The sequence below is a fragment of the Excalfactoria chinensis genome, chromosome 2 (assembly GCF_039878825.1).
Source record: "Excalfactoria chinensis isolate bCotChi1 chromosome 2, bCotChi1.hap2, whole genome shotgun sequence".
In the NCBI taxonomy this organism is placed as follows: domain Eukaryota; kingdom Metazoa; phylum Chordata; class Aves; order Galliformes; family Phasianidae; genus Excalfactoria; species Excalfactoria chinensis.
This window is the reverse complement of record NC_092826.1, coordinates 83,095,475-83,117,299: the sequence shown is the minus strand read 5'-3', so window position 1 is coordinate 83,117,299 and position 21,825 is coordinate 83,095,475. Positions and strand designations below refer to the sequence as shown.

The 21,825-nt window shown below is 42.3% G+C and overlaps 1 long non-coding RNA gene across 1 annotated transcript in view; it reads right to left on the bottom strand.

Annotated features, from left to right (window-relative positions):
- The window catches only part of LOC140248383 (uncharacterized), a 34,489-nt gene that overhangs the window by 6,190 nt on the left and 6,474 nt on the right, over nt 1-21,825 (bottom strand). The window lies entirely within an intron of this gene.

Here is a 21,825-nt window from a genome sequence, read left to right as displayed (position 1 = left end):
GGACTCCAGCATGGCTCAGCTGTGTCAGACACGCTGCTCTCCCACATCAACCACACGGCAAAGACAGCCTGAGAAAAGCAACACTAAACGTGGCGTGTATCTGACAACGGCAGGGCTCTTAGCAGGCACAAACACAAGCGAGGTGCACTAGTGCTTGCTTTCAAAACACGGCGCAGCTCCGTTTCGTTCCCTCGCGCAGAGCTCAGCGTTGCCCCTCCGCTTCCCGCGAGGATACGCCACGAGCCCCCACACAAAGCACTGGGCGCTACCAGCTCCACTCTCAGCCCTGCCGTCGGCGCAGCCGGTCTCTTACCGCTCCCCCATGCCCAGCAGGTGTCACCCTGCCCCGCGGAACTCCCCGCCGTGCCCCGGTCCCGCACTCCGGCCGCCAGCCCCTGCTCGCTGCCGCCCCGCTGCGGCTCGGTTCAGCCCTGCCTCGGGGCACGTTTTGTCTCTCACTTTCTTGCCTTCCTCGTTTGGCTCCTCTGTTCCTCTGGCGTTCTTCTCTCAGTTTGACCCAGTTCTCTTTTCACTCCAGCCTACGGGCAGTCTCCATCTCGCCCTTGCTGCTCTGTAGTTCTCTACATCCTTCCAGGATGGGGATGGCAAGAAGTGAGATCTCTGACCAAGAACTCTGTGTGCATCTTGCTCTGTAAGCAGCCCGTGCACCATGGCACACTCACAGCTGTCTCCTGTGAAGCTGCACTCTTCCCTAATTTACTCCATCTGCATTTTAGTACCACCTGGAATGATGAAACCCAAATCAGTCCCTAAAGCTTTACCCAAGCTGTGCTTTAGCTGCCTGCCTCTTTAATGTGCCTAAGGCCAAGCAGAGTTATTACATGGTGGGGGTAAAACTCTGTTACGCACTGCACGGCAATGCTTTGGCATGAATTCAGGAAGCCTCATGCTGGGAAGGACCATTACACAATGTCATCTGACCTCCTGTATATACAGAATGTAGTGTTTAATTACTGACTGTAGTACTCAGGGGTACAGAGGGATCTTAAATGAAAAATCGGAATCAGGGCCCTTCAACCTCTCCTTGTTTTCCTGCGTTAATTTGACGTTTCAGAATAACTTGGCTGCTTTTCAAGTGCTGTCAGAAATGCTGGTTTCCCTTTGAGGAGCGGTAACTTCTGATTTCAGGCAGTACATCAAGAGAAACCATCACTTCTCTTCCCAGCACAGCACCGGCGAGTACTGAGAAGAGATGTTAGTGATTGCATAAGCCTCTACTGAAGAAATCCCAAGTGGCAGAAGATCCCAGGTCACACTACACAAGGGGGAGTGCAGGGGCAGAGGGTGCAGCACAGGGCCGGACTCAGAAGGAGAGAGGGTGGGTACTGGAATGCTGCTCAAACCCTCCCAGAGTGGGAATAACAAAAATATTTCCCTCCTTCTCCTTTTGAAAAACCAAAGCATTTGATAAAACAAAGACACAACTTTTACAAAGTAGAAATAGCAACAATCACACCCAGCAGGGACTCCGTTTTCCTTGGTGAATTCCCCCTCTTTTCCTGTTGTCTTGCAGATTAGGAAGGCATGGGATAAAGAGATCTTGTCAAGGATATTAATGGAGCCCTCCCTCCAGATAGCTCTAGAGGCTCTGGTCCCAGCCCCTCTCACCACGAGGCAGCCAGCTATGGAGATGTATTCCCAAACAAGCTGATAGAGGCTATCTCGGGAGGTGAGGACGAAGCAGGGTACAAACAGCCTTCCCAACTGGGTAACCCCTGAGTGCCCTCACTCCCAGCTACCCCGCTAAGGTTTCTGCTGGGATTTTATGCTGTGCAGTGATTTGTTCTGAAACAGAGACCTGACAGATCAATGAAGAGCAGAATACGCTTGCAGTCTACAGCACTTTCCCACTTCACTGATATTTTGCTTTCTTGCTTCCTTGGGTTTTATCTTTAGCAGGCCCTTTCGTACTGAACATCTTTGGCAGGTGCCAGATCTGTTTTTTCTCTCTGGCACTTTTACAGTAAAAAGTGTTCTTGTTTTAGAGAGGATAGTGAGAGGAAGACAATGAAGCAGGAAAACAAATGCAGGGAGAGATTTACAAAGACAGCACAGGGAAAAAAATTTTCTGCTCCAGATGGGAGTTTTTAGTGTGCTGTGGCAGCATGTAGTACCCAACCACTACATTATGCTGATAGGACTGCTTCCATTATTTTAAGCCTATTTATATTCCGGAAGAATGTAAATAAATACAAAGCCAGCTATGCTATGGAATGATGATTATTGGCAGTGGCATCCCTAAGAGTTGCTTAGACTAGAGTTGTACTTAAAAATCAAATGCATGAGAACCAGCTGCAGATCTGCAAAATGTAGAAAGTCCAACGAGGAACTAAAAATTTCCTTCTGATGTTGTCCTCACACATGGTTGTTACCTTTCCTGTTACGCTCACTGGATGCCTAGAACTGGAAACGTGGATAGCTGGGGTTACAAAGACGATGCTCTCAGGCTGGGACTGCAAAGGATCAAAATTCTCAGTAACACTGTGCTATGCTGTGACTATATCTATGCTGGAAAATCAAACATGCCTGGGCCAGGTGGCATGGAACATCAATAGCCATCCTACCAAATTCTATCATCACTTAAAAATGTCTGTATCTGAACACAGGAATGGTCCTCAGTCATAATATCTTCTGAAATGTAAGTTGGAGCTGCTCTGTAAAGCACTAATTGGGAAATGTAAGAATCAGTGGAGATTGTTTTGACAGTTCAGTTTATATTTGGAAACCTTTCTGGCCACTGTTTAAATTACTAGATTGGACAATGTCCAAAACTGTGCTTTTCTCACCTTTCTAACTTATCTGATGGTCCATCTTCTCTACATCATGCCCCTTTGAGTACACTGCCAAGAGACTTAATTATATGATTTGATGCCTATCAGATAGACATGAGCTATTTTAGTGACTGTCATATTCAATACAAAATTCATTGAACTGAACCTAGAATCCTTGACAGAAGCAGTGAGCTTTTATCACCATGACCCTACTGACCGGTAAGTCTCACATTTTACTTGTTCCCTAAGAGATCCTGAAAAGTCACCCCTCTCCTCTGCAAAGGCATTTCAGCATCCCTTTAGGAACTCTAGTTCTTTACAGCAGGCTGGCAGGCAAAAGTGAGGCCAGTAAAAGAGAAGACTTTCTAACCAACAGCTCATGAGCTAGGAAGACAGTGGACTAGAAGTGCTCCCCACCAGCCAGGCTGCTCATCACATTCATGTCTCTCCTAGGATATGAGCATTCAAAAGCAAAAGATCTTTAGTGATCCTATAAGACACAAGCACTAGATGGAGCAGCGGGCAAACTTCTGTACTCTTTTACTACTCATATCCATTCCATGAAGTTACCACATAGCCCACTCAGAATTCGAGCCGAGTTTTCTTAAGGCACCTGTTTTGGCTTCCAGGCATTTCCCCACACGGAGAAAAAGTTATCTTATTGAAGGGGAAAAAAGTATACTGTTAGAACACAGCATCGTGATTCTCAAGGTAACTTGGAAGGAGGGAGAGGGTTGTTGTACACAGGTCGCTCTGAAAGTAATGTCTCCCATATATTTCTTGGGAAACGACGACAGACAAAAAGAGCACAATAATACTGCTTGATAGAGCAAATTCTCAGCTACAAAACAGTGTTTTTCAACAGTGACTACTGTAAGCTATGTATTTTCACCAGTGATGAACAAGGGCCTGCATGCCATGCTCATAAAAATCTGCATGACCATCCGGAACGCAGTTTGTCTTTCATGTCACTGTCACCACTGCTGAAACGCACCACCCACCAGCTCACTGGGTACACATCCACTGCTTGGTCTCCATAAACATTCAGCTAGCATTGACAAGTATCAGGGGGTGCCATTTTTTTTCTGCATGGAGGAATTCAGTGACACACCTTTGCTTCATTCACACTTCCATGTCAGACACCATTTTGTCAGTTTGTCCTTCTGCTGCCATCCATCACATGGCAACAAAATGCAATGGAATGTTGGTGGGAAGGTTCAACCTCTACTGCCGTAACACTGACATCCACCTCTGATGTTGTGGGCAACATAATAAAACAGGGGGCATTACTTTCAGAGCATCCCTCATATATACCTTTTAATCATTTAAGAATGCCTCTCTCAAATTCAGCTTTCTTTAAAAACCAAAAGATAGAAAAGGATAGGGGACATTTCCACCTCTTCCCTTAACAAAAACAATCTCTGTCTACCAACAGCTAGTGCTGAGCTTATCAGTCCCTCCACTGTGCCTTGCTCAGTCACCTCAGTTCCCTGTTCTGGCTTCTCAAACGAACACCCTTTGGAGCCGACTGAATAATCTACCTTTCACTTCAATATATGCATCAAATAAATGAAGAAAAGAAGAAAACACAAGCAAAAACATGTGAGTTGGATGAGGACTTTGGCTTCAAGACCCTCCATGTTAAATCTTATGGTAAAAACGAAAGGGGGTCACTTTTAAAATGAAAAGTGAAACCAGATTGTTTCAGAAGTGACACTTTGTCTGAGGTCTTACCCTTTCTTGCTTTTTCCACTCCAGGCTATTTATCAAAGTCTGTAGTACCCAGGGTTGCCAATTTCATGGCAAATGACTTTAATTTTTCCAGGAACTGCAAATGTCCCTTGCAGTTATAAATAACCATAGAGTATAAAATGATTACTTGAGAGCTATCTGAAGAATTATTCATCTCAGCAGATATATAGCCACACAGAAACATTTATATAATCAGAAAGCTGATGGCAACCCCAAATTCTTCCCCTAATGTTTTCCTCGCTCCTTTCTATCATGCTTCCTAAACTTGTCCAATGGTTTGCACAGAATCCATCAGTCTGACTTCATGCATACTCCTAAGATGGAGGGACAAATTACAGCTTGGTTAGGACCCAATAAAAAATGTCTCATTTACACATGTAAAGCTGTCAACAGAATTCAAGCATCAACTGGCTAATGGCTGTTGTCTGACTGCAAAAACAATTTATTTTGCATTTTATGACCCAATGTAGCATCACGGTGCATCTCTCACTAACCCTGGCTTCATCTTTCAGGAGATGTGACAGTGACTTTTGCTGCAAGGAAGAAGGAAGCCCCCACAGCAGTGATTACTGCCTTATTCACCTCATTCCCTATCTTGCCTTGACCCTTGCAGCCTCTGGTTACATCAGCAGCAGAAGTTATGCACAGGCAGCACACTGTGGTCAGATAGCTCACTCTCACCTCATCTAGCACAGATGCCATGGGCAGTCACTGGGGAGGACAGACTTCAGGACACAGGAGACTGACAGTCTCTTTTTGGTGGTGCCCACTGACAGGACAAGGGGCAATGGGTACAAACTAAAACACAGGAGGTTCTAACTGAACATGAAGAAGAGCTTTACTTTGAGGGTGACAGAGCACTGGAACAGGCTGCCCAGAGGTTGTAGAGTATCCTTCTATGAAGATATTCAAGCCTGGACACTTTCCTGTGCAGGCTTCTGTAGGGAACCTGCTTTAGTTGGGGGTTGGACTTGATGAGGTCACTTCCAACTCCTATGATTCTGTCATTTTGTGACTTAATTATCATTGCCTGAAGCTGGCTCTGATCCAAGGGGTGATGGCAGTGTGTTAACACGTGCCAGCAGACATATTTCAATATGCAATATATATGCAATATCTCTATGTTAAAACCTGGCTAGGGATGGTTTGGATATAAGCAAATTAATGCAAACATCACACCTTAAATCCTACTACAGACAAATGCAAAAAGGTACAATTAAAGTGAGCCAAAAGTATTTGTCACTGGAAGGAAATCCCACACAAGAGTGTTTAGATTCACAGAAAAAGACCTCAAGTTATAAAAATCTAAATGATGGTGTTGATCAAGAATGAGAATGGCACTGTCACATCATGGGGGAAAATACCTTGCAGATGGCAATAAACACTGATAGTGTTTTGGGGAATAATTACTCTGAGTTCTATTTAGTCATTATTGATATCATTCTAAAGAAAAGAACAGTATAGGATGTCAGTAGAGAAAAGTTTTAAGTTTGTAACTTTGTTAATTAAGATTTACATAGTGCCTTGTTAATAATAATTTCTACTTATGTAGAGGCTTTTGTTAAAGTGTCTCTACAGAAATACCCAATCGATTTTATGCAGGGAGCCACTCTTATGTTGAGGACATGCAAAATAGATATCAAATCACTTTCACCTGTGTTTCCATTGGCTGTACAGGAGACAACTCCTATTTCCATGACATAACTGCTCTGCAAAGTTGCATAGCCAGATGGAAATAGGAGTATGTTAACACAGTGACACCACATTTAGTGTTTGCTTATCGTACATATTGTTGTAATGTGCTCCCATTTCAAATGGCAATTGCTCTAGATTTTGATCATGTGCTTTAACTGAAGCTTTTCTGCACAGAAAACAAGGTTAACATTTCTTGAGCTTGTAAGTCATGCACTTGGTGGAATAACAAAGAGTAGAAGCAGAAACGGACTGCTTGCACTTTTTGGCATCCTTCATAATGCCGTCATCAAAGTGATGCTGTGGCAAGAGGAATAGCTCAAGCACATCACCAAGCTTTGAATCATTCAATGTTATTATTTGAAAGTTTCCATGAAGCCCCAGAGACTGTTACATTATTGAATGTTAATTTTGGAAATGCAATATTTCCAATAATGCCTTTGCAAAAGACTGAAATTTTGTTCACCCCTCTTCCTCCTCCTTCTTCTCCTCCTCCTCCTCCTCTTTCTTCTCCTCAAGCAATAATAAAACCAAAGTACAAAATCCCCATGCAACAGCAGATGAAAGAGAACCATGGGATAGTATAAAGCACTACTGAGTAGTAAAATAAGGACAATGTCTATTAAAAGTTTAGATTCAGTGCATCCCAAAAGAACACACTAATACAAGACCCTGTGAATTAATCTTCCATTAACATGAAACATAACTCATTTTCATGTCTTACTATGGCCACCTACTAAACGGAGTCAAAATGATTTGGGTGGTTGCCGTCAGCTCTGTCTTACGATTGCCAGGAGGCAGCAGTCCTTTCCTCCCAAAGGGCTGTGATGTGTGCAGGGCAGGAAGATTTCAGCTTTGCTCCTCTTTTCTTCTTCCTTTTCTTCTTCTTTTTTTTTTTTCCCTTCTTTTTTAACTGTGCTTTACTTGGGGAGAGAAAAACAGCTCTTTTATTTTTGTGATCCTGCCAGAAGGCTGTGAGGCTGGAGAATGCAGGCTGAAGCTCTGTCAGCTCGTTCCTAGCAACACATATACTCTGCATTTCATATTAGCCAGTTTAATGTGATTATGGGACTTTGTTTTCTCATCGCTGAGGTATATTTTTTATTTATGAAGAGGAGTGCAGGTATTGCTATTTTGCCTCAATGCTTCTTTGAAACTTTCTTTAACATCTAAAGCTTTTATTTTTTTCTGGCAACCAACTTGTTCCCTAACAACAACAGGCTGGGAGTTTTGATAGATCCATTTAGCCTTTTGAGAAACAACTAAATTCTGTGGGTTAACTTGTCTTCTTTTACCATCTAAGGAATATTGGCAAGCTGCAACCATTTCCCTCTGTTGGCCCTTGAAATGATTCTTCATGCTTTTGTCACATAATTAAAATTAGATTATTGCAACTCCCTGCTGGCTGGCCTTAGAGCTTTGTAAACATTCCAGCTGGCCCATAGGTTTGTAGTGAAAGGGATGCACTAAGCATATTCTTTCTTTGTCCTCTCTTCTCTCATCTGTGTTGAAATCACTGCAGTTGCTAACTGCCAGCAGAATGTATTTGGTTATTGCTTTCTAAGGGCAGCGAACATAATGTCAGAGACATTATGTGCCAAAGTCTCTCTCAAGCTTTGCTTGAAACAGTCTGGATGCAAGAGCTTTCAATCTATTTTCTCTTTGTCGGTGAGGTTTTTTTCTGATGAAAAAAAGAAGGCAAAGAAGAGGGAGGGAACAGAGAAGCACAGACTCCCTTAATGCCACATTCAAAAGGAAAATGCATACAGCTCTACACGATTTCAACAGGGACTGCCTTTCATTGGCTAGTATGTAAACACCATGAACATTATGCGGTTACTCCTTCTCCTATGACAAAATGACTCCCTTTCCCTTCAAAAGATTAAAGACATTTTGCAATAACAGCATCTCCTGCTACTGCTGGGCTTTCTAGTTCAGGAGGCTGCTTCCCTGGCTGACTTCTTTTTATGTCACATTTGCTTATGGACCATTACTCCCACATTCACATCCAACCAGTTCTGTCCTATAAATCTTGTATGTAACATTGTGATTGTGTGAGATTTGCTTGTATGGATTATTGAATCTCAAGGACCTGAATAACTAATTGTTGAGAAGAGAGAACAATGCAGGGAAATCAGTGCTTTAAAAGCAAGTAATACTGATGGCATAGTTTGTGTTTGGACATGATTGCTCATCTGTCACATGTATGGATCAGCTTTTAGTGTTCTCTGGTTCATGGGCCCATAACCTCTCACCTCTGTAATCAGCTAGTGAATAAGCACTTCTTTTTCTGAAAGAGAATTATAACGGTGAAGAAGCACAGACAGGCAGTAAAGATGGCTGTACTGAATTCTCTGTTACTATTGGAGCCCCATCACCTTCACTGAGCCAAGAGTACATTTGTTAAGATTGAGTTTTAGCATAGTCTTGGCCAGCCAGTGTTATGAAACAGTGACTATGGATGCAGGACCACAATGTAGGACTATAAAGTACGATGTGACTTTATTTGTGCTTCACGTTGTCACTCATATTAATTGTAGAATCATAGAACCATTACAGCTGGAAAGAACACTAGGGTCATCTAGTCCAACCATAAACCATTAATGATATATGTTCCAACACAGTCACCTCTCTGCCCAGTCATTTTTTTCTGTGCTTTTGCTGCCTAGCCCTTTGGGCACCAACGTTTGGTTGTAAAGCACAGTTACCAGCCAGGGGCTTGACTTTAAATCCTGTGGGCACATTTCCAGAAAGGCTGCTCCCCCATCCAACTGATGGCAGGAGAGCTGCAGGTCTTTGGCAGCTCTGCAAATCAAGTCTGCAGCTCCTAGAAGTCTGAGAACACAGTTGATTCTCACAGTTCCTGCCACGGTGCAGTTTGCAACTGCTGGCAGTCACAGCACAACATAAGCTTGGTTTCTCCTTTCCCTTGTCCCACTGGGGCTTTTACTAATGTAAATATGTTACCGTGTGTAAGCAAGTGCTTCAGCGCAGCAGTTAATGCAAAGAACAGATCTCCTATGACAGAGATTGTATTTGCAGTGCCCTGCTGCCTTCCCAGGGCAAACATCTCTGCTGGGGACTGGCTGCTCTGCACTGCTGGCACACCGCTGCCTCCGAGCAGGGCTGGTGCCAGTCTCGCTGACAGCCATAAGTACTGCAGCCAAGGCACCATGTATCAGGGCTGTGCATGTGTCAAGGACAGGTTTCCCAGCCTGAAATGTCAAAGCAACTGTTTTTCCCTCAGGACGTGCACTTGTCTCTATGGTGAAGAAAATGTATTATCACAAGTGTTGCCTTTCAGCTCAGAGCTGGCTACAGACTAAACAGGCACGGAATCCAGCAAAGTCTCAGCATCTCTTTAAGCAGAAACAATTCAGATCTTCAGACTTTTTCTTCCAAGAACCACCGTGCTTCCACAAGGAGTGAGTTGAACAGTGACCGATGCAGCCCTCCCATCCGAGCGTCACATGATAATTGCTTGGAAAGCAACACTTAACTTTTTTTCTACCAAAAACAACTCTCAAGCCTGGCATCCTTGTTAGCCATTTTCAGACATTTTCTGGTCATGACCCTGTTTCAAATTGAGACTCCGCTTCTGGTGAGCCCTTGACCCCACATATGGGCATGGATAAATGGCTTCTAACTGGGCTCTGTACTTTGCTCCTAACTTTACAAACTCCATGCAGAGACGTGACCCTTGGTTTCAGACCAAGGGATGTGGAGTACTTCAGCTTGCTCCAGCCAATTGCTGGGGCCCATGGAGGAATGTGCAGCAATGTTACTTCTGCTGGAGGCATGAGAATATGCTGAAACTCAGCTGAGAGTCCACTCCTGACCAGACACCAGTTTCATTCTACACTCAGCTGCTGTCTCCAGTTGAGTTAGGTGCTGCTGCAAGCTGAAGGAGCCAAGACCTGAGGTGAAACACAAGCTTCTGGAACATAAAGCAAAAAGTTAAGTAGAGGAAGGCGGATAATTTACTACTAGACTAAAATAAACAGGAAGAAAACCTCCAGTTAACTTTCACAAGTAATTTCACATTAGTACTCCTGGGTGGCTTTGATCACATTTCTGTCTTCCACAGTTAATGGGAGGGAGGACGGTGTGGCTTCTTTTGTTTCCTTTATTTTTCTTATTTTTAAATTAGGACATCTGGGCAGTGACCCAACCAAAACCTCACATCCCTAATAGAAGTCTGCCTGACCACAACTTGCATATTGCAGTTTTCATTCACAGGCAAAGACTTATCTATTGTCCAAGTATTTTTACTCTCTCTTAATCAAAATACAAATTCTAGCTTGACTTAAAAATAGACATGTCAGAAACACTTGACGTGACCTGCATGCCTTTCCACAAGTGATAGTCAAATTTCCTTGCCGTACTGAAGTTGAGCAGGACACATCTCTTTTCTGATTAAAAAAAAACAAAAACCAAAGCAAGACAACACAACCTGCCTCGTTTCCGTATCGTGTTGAATTTCTGAAACACAATGGAAGTTTTTATTTCATGTAAAGGAATTAAAAAGGAGTAAGAGTACTTAAAAGCACGTCTGCTGAAGCTGGGATGAGGGCAGGAGGCACGCTGCTTTTTGAAACAGCACACATGCAGTGTTACTGAAAATTAAAGAGTGGAGGGGGGATTATTTCTCGGTTTTCTTTGTTTATTTATTATGTAAATTCATTTTCCCCTGCATAAATATTTAACTTCTCTCTTTCTCTTTGAAAATCAAACAGCAGCAGGGATAGAAAAGCAAAGAACGCAATTGTAAAATTGGCATTACAGTGGATTTGTGCAGGTTTGGGGTCTGTAACAAGTTTTGGTGTATTTGTTATGAAAAGTTCCCTACAATTTACTGGAAAGGAATAACACAGTTCCAAAAGGAAACTTCAGAGAAGATGGTTCTTTTCTAAGAAAGCAGTGATAACGCAGCAATGTTCTGCTGAAGGAGAGAAGATAAAGGTGTAAAGAAAGAGAAGTTATTCCAGTCACTTTTGGCACAGGCTTCCTCTGGAAGTGTTTGTCCCAGCAATATAAACAAATAGGCTCATGCAGTCTGTGGTTAAAATTATCAATGTCTCACTGGCTTGTGATCCAGACTAAGCAGGGCATTAAAAAATCCAAAAGAGCACGGCATCTTCTATTCCTGAAGAGACTGAAAAGGTACACTGACATAACAGTTTCCAACAGCTGTCATAACACTGTGCACGGGGTTATGCCGGAGCTGATAGACAACAGCCTCTTGCACACAGGGCACAGGAACCATGCTGCATGGAGTTGCATGTTTCCAGGTTCAGCTCTGGTTTCTCTGTACAGTATACTACAGCTTAATCCCTCTGAGATTGCCCGGGTCCTCCTGTGAGTGGTCTCCAACTTGTCCTTTTCTGGCTTTACCCAGGCAGAGGAATTCCTCTCCTTTCCTCCTTCGTTTGATTTTATCTGGCTTTTCTTCTGGCACAAAAAGGCCCTCCTCACTCAGAGGTGTGATGAGATGGGGAGGAGAGGACTTTTTCTTTTCACATCACTTGCCTTATTTGGGGGTGTAAAAGTTCCAAATCTCTGATAAATACAGCACTGATGACAAAAACAGCTAGTTGTCATGGCATCACTGCTCTTAAGACATGAATTTATGGGTCAAAAACATCTTATTTATTTGAACTTCTTACTTAACTGAACAATGTTAGATGCAACTGTTACTCAGAGAAAAAACTATTGTGAGGACTGTGGAGTGGAAAAGAACAACATTATCAAACAATCATCCTAGAAAGATTCTTGCTGTGGGTGATGCTGCTGTGCATCTTCCTATGAGACAGGAGATAGAACAGGATGCAGACAGACAACACTCTTGCCAATTCTTTGCCCCAGCTCCAGGGAGACCGCTGGTCCTCTCTGAAAAGGTCCTCCCTGGAAATGAAACACTGCTGCCCCTCCCAGAACACTTATACACAGAAAATTGAAGAGAAGTTGCCCACAGACACTTACAGAAAGGAAAGCAGATACCTGGCCTCTGGAGCTGATGGATGTTCCAACATAAATGATGCAGGAGGAGACCTTGCTCCTGTCTAGCAGTTGCATGGGCCTACCAGTCAGCAGCACAGCTTCAAGTGGGGCATTTTGCCCCAGAAACTTCTCTGATCAGGTCTTTCCTACAGGAAGAGATAAGGTCCCCGTGGCTTAAGTTTTTCTATGGGAAGTTTGCTGATAACGTCTGAAGATGTCTTAGCTGTTTTCAGCGGATTCCTATTGCAGGTGATAGAGGAAATTCTGAAGATCAGGTCTCTTGACTCCCCTCTTTGTATGCAGTTTGAGGTGCCTCAAGCCTGGGTCTCCATCAGTCTAAGAAAATAGCAAAGACCATGTAATTTCTGGGTGGAGACATTGAGAACCACACATCAGGGTGCATTAAAAACAAACAACAACAACAAACAGTACTGTTTTCTTAGAGAAACTGCCTGGATTCCCACTCTTAGATAAAAATCAATTTGCAATGCTAAAACCACACTTAAAAACAACAACAGTGAAGAAAGCTAGAAAAGGTGTCAAATGTCAGAAGGTATGGTCTAAAAAAATAGGAGCATGGATGAAGGCAATGCAAGAGTGTTAAAGAAACAGCCAGTTTTCTTGTTGTCTTTGCAGATGGCAATTTGTGTCATCATCATTTTTAAGATGCTTCTGGACTTTTCCCTCTCTGTTCCTCCAGTTTCAGCTGTTCCTTGCTATCCTGACACTGGACAACATGCCCCCTGACACGCCAAATGTGGAGCAACCCATTTGCATAGGCCATGCTCTACTGGAGGGGATGAAAGCCCTGAAAAGCAGCAGGAATGGTAATTCTCTTAACCTTTTCCTCTTGCCTCTCTCTCCCAAAGTGACAGTGTGATTGTGTTTACAAGGCAGAATTAACACCTGGGACAACACAGAGTCAATGGATGTGGAACTCACGTTCTATGCCAATGATACTCAGCAGCTGAAAGACCTTTCTGTGATGAAGTTTCCTACAGAAGGGACCAGAAATGTTGGTGATTACACACACTGCATGCTCGATTTACCCACTCACAGAAAAACAAACAAACAAACAAACAAAACTTTCTTTGTTAAGAAAGCCTGATTTAGACCATTACTTGCAAGCATTTCAACAATTTCACTGCTACCAGTATACACAGCAGTAAGGAAGCAAGGGCTGCAGAGGGTGACCTGCAGAGGTTGAGTATTAGTGAAGGGAAGATGAATCCATCAAAGATGTATGTACCATATTCTCCGTAACGCTCACAGCAACTTCTGAGTAAGCAACTGACCACTCCTAGTATGACTAATGATGCAACTACTTACTTTCAACAGTCTTTGAAAATCAATCAAAACACAACACACTGTTTACAACAGAAATGCTCGCTAATCTGCTGTCAACTGCAGCAACCTATTTCAGCATGTGCATGAGTTTAAGCACACACACAGCTACACTGAGTGCAGTATAACTCTAAAAGCTGTGCACTCACACCAGCTACTCTGTTGAAGTAGGGTCTCCATCTGTCTGTATAAAGTTGTAGAAAGCCTGCGCAACTTCACTTTGAAGCCATTAGTTTTGGCCCTACAGGAAGCTATTTATAAATATCTGAATTAATTAAATCAGCTCTGTACAGCAGAAAAAGGAATCAACTTAATATGGTCGCTATGGTAACAAATATCTCCTGGATGTAGTTTTGCTGCTAATCAGCAATGGCCTCCACACATTCCTTATAATGGCAAAAGTTGTTGAGCTTCTTAGATTGTATTGAATGTCTTCCTTCAGAGTAAGATAAACTTGAAGTCTGAGTATTTTAGACAAAGATTCCTCTTCAGTAGCGTTTCACACTAGTTTAAAATTATTCAGATCTTGAAACCAGGATCCACAATTTTCCCTTCACTTGCTCCTATTCCTGACTAGTGTTCTGAGAGTCTCTGGGATACTGAGGAAATCCATAGGTCCTGACTGCATGTTGTTATTAAAGTGACCCCTCCACCACTGACTGAGCACGGCTGGAAAGCTGACGGTGGAGAACAACCTGTTGTTTTCAACTGACAGTCTTGGCTGACCCTTGTGTCCACACCAGGCAAAAATAGAAAATAAAAGGTGCTGACACTTTGCCAGCCCCATCTGCAAAATACACTCCTGGCCATGTCAATCACGCCAATGAGACTCTACGTGCAGTATGCAGTAGAAATGTCCAAGTCATGTCTACGCCTCATTGCTAAATTTGCCAAATGAGTCCACAACCTTCTCACAGCTTTGTGAATGTCATGCTTTGTGGACTGGGAATCTTTGGAGGGCAGTGGATACCTCAGAGAGCCTCAAGAGATTATCTGCACTTGTGTGGAGCTCAAAGATATCAAGCGGTAGTACGAGCTTCTTTTCTTTGTGTCTTTTTCCTTTCTTTTCTTGAGTAGATTAAACCAAATATTAAATATGCTTTCAAACAAACACCAGTCTTGCACATTGCCGAATGAGATGGCATGTACAGGACAGGTGTATGATTCCAATCTGCTTTCACTTTCCTGTTTTTCAGAACAGGGGCCTCAAATGCGTGTGGTCAGAACATGCGTCTGTCCGTGTATTTTTTTTCCTCCTTTTAATCACTAGAAATCTATTTTTATTCAGTGTTTTCTAAATGTAGCAAAGGAGGTGTGTTTCCACTGTTAAGTTTCATGAAAATAGGTCACTGGCAGAGAACAAAGATCCTTTCCATGTCCTGACTGTTAGGAAAGCGATCTAGTTGTCTTTTCACAAGAATCCACATCAGAGCTGGAAACCAAAGAGTACACACACTTGTGATTGCCTCAGCTGTGTGAGAAGCTTCAGCAGGAATGGGCACCTTTTTTAGTCACTGTTATCAGTTGGCTGGAAGCTACACAAGTGTTCACATGACCAAAATTATGTCGGAGCAAAACAGAGATGATGGAAGAAGGGCAATGCGTGGTTAGCCTCTGATTTGCAAATTCACTGCATTCATTTTGAGCTCTGTGGGGTTTTTGTGGATTTTTTATTTCCATCTATTGGAAGAAACTCGGGTTAGCAAAGTAGCTATTGAGATCAGGCTAAGAAAATCTGGAACAAAACGATAGAGCTGCCATGACTACCCACTAATCTTCAGCTTTCAAGCCTGTTCTGACCCAAGCCACCTTCTGAGGACAGCAAAGGAAACGCGTGACCTCTCATCCACATGCATCCCATGACAGCAGAACCCACTGCACCAGCTGCTGCTGGATCCTGAGCTTACAGCTTGGTTTCTGGCATTGTATTTATTAATACAGTCTTTAAAAAGCAAGTACTTCTAGTAAAATTAAAGGCCATCAGACCTCTTAAAGAAATATCTCACTTCCCTAAGTGAGAAAAAGATTCATACAAATCTGAAGAATTTTAAGGTTGAATAGCTTAGTAGGACAGGGAACTGAGAGAGTGTGCCCAGCCCCAGTGTGGCTGCTTGTTAATGGGTTACAGCCACACTGTAGTGTTATCTGGTGTTTTGCTTTCTAATGTACATGTTTAAAAAAGAATAATGAAAGTGTAAATAAAAGCAAAGGAATCCTGGGGACAGAAGAGGATCTAAGAGGAATTCATTCAATGAAAAATACAAGCATATTGCTCCGTATTGTGTTGTTGACATATATATAAGTTAATTTTTCCGTGTCTCATTTGCCTAACAGCATGGAAACTGCAAGCATTTTAAGAGCTGCTATCAGGTAACTTGCAGTGACATTAGCCAGACCATACAAACAGTTAACAGGCTCTAGTGACTGTGTTTTTGAACCTGATCCTATGAGATGCTGCATGCTTTTTCTCTGGATAGCCTTTAAGATGGCACGGCACAGACTCCCACAGACCTCTGTGCTAAGAGCAGTTATGCAGTGTATTGCAAGGAGAGAGCTCTGAGAAGTGTCAACTGGCTGGGACTGATCTGACATTTCATTTTATCCCTTGCCAGTGCAGGGAGCTCTTTCCCTGCATTAATCTTCTTACTCTTTTCTGCCAAATCTCAATTAGCCAGGTGAGAAAACCACTGCATAATATCTAGCTTTAACTTTCAGGACAGTTTTCCTGACACACCCAGGGTCACAGCATCACGGAGGAACTCCACACAACAGCTCTGTGCGCAACACGCTAACACAAAACAGTAACAGCAAGGGACAGACAGAATGGATCTGAGTGACAGAGGTACTCTGACTTCTCAAAAACACGTGTGTACTTAACTCATTACAAAGAAATCCATTATTCTCTAGGGGCCCAGAAGATGCATATCAGATAGATAGACTGACAGCACAGACAAAACCACTAAAACTTATATGGAACATTTTTACAGAACAGGGATCTGAACCATGTGCCCTCAAGAACAGAATCACTACTTCTACCACACACCCATGGGCCCTTTCACAAACATTTCCACCCCTTAAATAAGAATATGAAAATATTTTTCTATCCCCTTGCATATCATCCCAACTTTAAACAATTCCCCTTACTCTCCAGTATTTCACATGAACTTCTAATCTGGATTGAATTTAGCTTGTTCAAGCCAGCTTTCTCCCATCCCCACTTTAATAAAACCCGATTAACATGCTTGAGAGACAAACATGAACAAAAATCTCCCTATCCCTCTGAAGTATGGCATTCATGAAGATATCATGAATAAGTAAACATTATCTCGTGTTCTGTTTCTTTTGTCTAGCTTGTTGGTGTTGAGAAAGCTTCTTCTTCATTTATTTATGTTGGTATTTTATTTCCTTCCTGAGTTTCAAAGATGAACAGAGAAAAATAAATAGCACAGAAACAGTTGATATGCTGAAACGACCATGTGCTATGTTCCCAGGAAAGTTAAAATAAATAAATAAATAAATAAATAAGTTTTAATACAAAGCTTTTGTTGTCTTGGTATTTCATCCAATACAACTCATAGTATGGAATGTATGACTGTCTGTGTATGACAATAGCTAGCAAGCCAGAAAAGCAAAATCCTGTTTTTTGATGTGCAGAAATCCACTTTCTCCTCTTAATACTGATTCAATGATATTGAGGTTCTTAAATTACCACTGTGCTTAGAACTGGGGCAATCTTGTCTAGAACAAGCCTATTCTAATGGCAGAATGTGTACAGACCAGTAGCTAGTCAGCTTTACACTCCTGCATTTCTTATTTTCTTCCAGATTCACTAGAGAGATGCTGCAACACAACGTACCAGCAGGACCCAATGGAAACGACTGTGTGTGAGATCAGGTCACCTGGTGGAATGATTCTTGCTTACCTGACCTTGCTTAACTCTTTAGCAGATCTTGGTAAAATGATTAAATCTCGGAAAAAAATAATGCTCAGACTGATTTTAAAAAGTATTGATTTGGTAAATCTCACAGTAAATGAACAGGCTTTGACAAATGCTAACTGGGTAGATTAGATGCTGTAGGGCAGAAGTGACAGCCTACAGAAAATCCAAGCACTGTACCTGAACCTTGTAAGCAATAAGCACAAAATTTAATCTCTTTCATGTTGACAGGGTCTGTTTTTCAAAGCCATGAAAATTCTTCAGTGGAATTAAATCCAACTTGATCCCTGTGCATGGCTAACCAAAGGGCAACGCGAGAGCTTTTCTGCAGCACTAACTTAGCACGCTCACAGCTGCAGCATCTTAGCAAAGGTTCTTTCCAGAGGGGAAAATGGAGGCATTAGAGCATGACACGTTTTCCGTGTCCTACTTCATAACCTCACACCTTAGATGAACTGTGAAAGTTAAGACTAAGGGTCTAACGACACAAGCCAGCCAAACAGTACTATTTTTATCCTCATGACAAAGTCAAGAGGGTTTTCTCCTCCTCCTTATTAAAGACAAAAGTCACTCATTTTCCAAATGAGGGCGATAAAGGCTACAAGACTGCTTAAAAACCCCACATAATCTTTTTTTGGTTTCAGAAATGAAGATGTAGATGCTACATTGACAAAGTGGTAACTTGCTTGAATTTCCAATGATACACAGAGCAAACCAACAAAATAAAACCAACAGCCTACTGTGCATTTTGAAGTTGTAGCCTGCAGGTCAAACAGAATTTTTTTACAGAACTGACTTTCAGCTTTGTAGGATGACTACAGAAAGCAATGGCAATTCAGCGCAGGCAGCGCTCCTCCCTCCTGAGTCGCTTCTGTCAAGACATGGCAGGAAGATGGGCAGAAGAGAGCTGTGTGCTGCAAGTGTCACCTTACCAAAACCACGTGCTGCTCAGATCCTGACCTTCAGGGGGAGAATAACAAAAACCACCGTGGTTCTTCTCAGCAGAAAGCTTGTTACACTTTGGGGCTCTGGCCAAATCCTAACCTAGCTAAATCTACCTACCAAAATTAAATAAGAAATAATATTTTTTTCAATCCCAGCCAGAAAAACAATTTCTCTGAACAGGAGAAGATAATCTGCTCTGACAGTCCTTGAAAGAGAGGAATGCTGTGTCACAGTGCAGAACTAGCTGTGCCACCGCAGCAGGTGGTGGGACGCAGTGCAGGCCAGTCAGTCTCCATGAGATCCTTCTGGAATGGATGCACCAAACTGCTGTCATGTGTCACTGCTTTTTTTAACAAATCCTGTCTAATCCAAAAAGCAGAGCCACCTAAAAGCTATTGTTGTCTTGGCACTATTTTTAGTTGAAGAAACCAAGCCTGCAAAGTAGACTGAATGGTAAAAAGTTTGGACTAAAAATACTTGACAGCAAGATTTGATACTTTTGGGCTGGAAAACACAGCTGAGGTAGTAAAAAAAGTTGCATATTCCCACAACACAACTCTCTGGTTCAGTATGGGCAAGACTGGCAAGATGCTGTTTGTCCTGAGCAGACAGCATGCAAGTGGGATGCCCAGTGAGTAGAGTTCCTCACAAACCCTCCAGCACTTGTAAATGTCTAGTCTGAGTGTCTGAATCAGAATATAAGAGGTTCTTATATTCAGCTGAGGAAAACAGAGCAGAAATTGCTCCCTTCCTTCTTCCTCCATATTCCTCCACACCCCAGACACCTTCAAGGGAAAGGGGAGGACAGTTCAGTGGAGCAGCTCATCCTTCTCTTTTTCTCTGCTAATGCTGGGATTAGCAATTATCTCCCTGGGCAAGGGCAGAGAAACATTTAAACCCTTCTTTTCCTCTTAATGTGACATAGGTAAAGGCACATTTTGGACCCCTGCTCTGATTGCCTCAGTGGTCAGATGAAAGCTAAGTTGCCTGAAAATTTGGATTCCTCAGGACAAGCAGTGCAAGAGGAACTAAGTCCTTTTAAAAAAGAAGTGTTGGGCTGAACTTAGCAAATGAGGATGTGGTATCTCCAGGCCATAAATTAGAGCCTTTCAGCTCTCTGACAGGAATGTGCAAGTCATTTCTCTGGAGGGCTGAGAGTGCACGAACCACACAGAAGTTGATTCCTGGATCCAGAGCTGCAGTACTGAGATGTTCACATGACAGATAATTAGTTACTCACTAAGAACTTCCCCCAGAAGCATTCCTCCAGCACGGCTAAGAACTGGAGGCACTAACGTGTGTTTGAATGACCTTTTCTCTATATTTCTTTCCACCTACCCACTTTTCTATTTTCCTTTCTCTGCCTATCACCTTTCCTCTTTCCTTTCTACTATCCTATCAATATATACTCACTGGTACACTGTTCTATAAAGCTTTCTATGTCAACTGTCAGTTTAATCCCTTGTAATAGTAACTAACTAGGGTTTAGTGGCTCCTGTCTTTCAGCAGAATCCCAGTATTTGTGTTTCTTTTTTTCCTGCTTTTCTTGACTGAAGTTTAGATTCAACCTGATGTAACCAGGTTTTGTTTCACTGCCCTTAGCAGTGATCCACCAATTTGGACTGGCAGAGAATTTTTTCATGGCGATATTCTTTTACTAGGACTCCTTGTTTTGTGTATGAAATACAAGCAAGCAATGAGTTATATGGGTCTATCGGTTCAGGCTACATGTATATGGCATCTCTGACCACTTGTTCTTCCACCAAATAACGAGATGGGGGGGTGGGGGGGGAGGGGAGGGAGGCAGTTATAAGGCATTTTAAAGATGTGCAGGAGTTGGATAGAGAGATTTGTGTTTCTCACAGAGTCATCCAGCTGTTACACTAAGCAAATTACCTTCAACAGAGTTTTGCAGATTTGTTAAATACCTGTCTCATAGTTGCTTGTGGCCAGGACACATGAATCTGGTGTTTAACACTTCTAAGCTTCAGATAGTCTGCAAATCTACATTTATTCTTTCCCGTTGTTGAAATTCATTGTTGTTCTCCTGACTTTATGTGTTCATATGGCAAGTATGAGAGCTTCTCTCCATCCATAGAGCATATGGTCATCATAGGACAACTTCAGATCTTGCTCTAGCACTGGAAAGCACTATTCACTATGCCATTCATGCTTTGGTATTCATAAGCCTTGCCGTGTTTTCCACTACCACCAGCATGTGCTTGCAGAACCCTTTGTGGATGCATCCAACATTCTGCGTGCAGTTATCATTCACCCCTGCTTCATCTGACATACCTATTACCTTCTTATATACAGGCAATATGTCTTTCATACAGTTTCACAAGCTTTGAATTTTGTTTGCTGAATCACTGAAATTTCGTGTCAGCTCTTCCACTGCCCTTGAAAGGGAAGAACATCCACATCAGATTGAAACTACCCTGTGCACTCTACATTTGGTGATACAATTGGGAATAGTGAGGTTACAGCAGTCAAAGATCGTGCTGATTAGTGCTCAGATAGTATAGAGAAAGAGACTTTGGAAAACAGTGAGAGTAGTAGGTTTCAGGGGAAAAAGAAATCCTATGGTGAAATCTGTTCTAACAGGCATACTGACAGGAGAGAGACATAGTAGAAGCTTTACCAATTAAGATTTTTCTAACAGAAATTGACAATTCAAGACCTAATCATTGATAAGGACTGTAGATCGGTAAGAATAAAAAGGTGATGAGGATGTTGAGGTTTCTGAGTTTCTCGAGAACATGAGAGTGCACTGCCTACTACTGTACAGTATGCTTTCCAGATGCAGTCAAACTGATTGCCCAAGCCACAGAACAGAAACACTCTGCTCCTCTCTGTAACAGGATGTGGTTGGTGGATTAGAAGACAAAGCCATGTCTGATGTTATTAGCTGAATGCTTTCACAGTGCTATGGCATTATAGAACTTCAGCAGAAATGTCTCACTGACCAAACTGATTAGACAGAGAAATAATTACTTCTCTTTTCAGCCCTACTCAAAACGCATGGAGCTTTAGGCACTAAGCATTCTAATAATAACAGTAGCAAATCAATGTGTGTGTGTATGTATGTATATAAAAATATACAGAGAAATTCCAAGTGTGTTTACTTGACAATGTACTGAATGTTCTGAAGACCTTTCCTATTTACTGAGAAAAGCACCAGCAAGAATGAATGGTGTGCAATATAATCAGGGGTCTTTGTTATTTTCAGAAACCTAATGAATGAACACATGACATCCACCGCTTTTTGACATGACAGGCATATGGTGTTCATAAATAAATAACAAGCCTGATGATACAGTTAGGTTGATACCAGTGAGTGGCAACATTTGGTAAGCTGGCAGG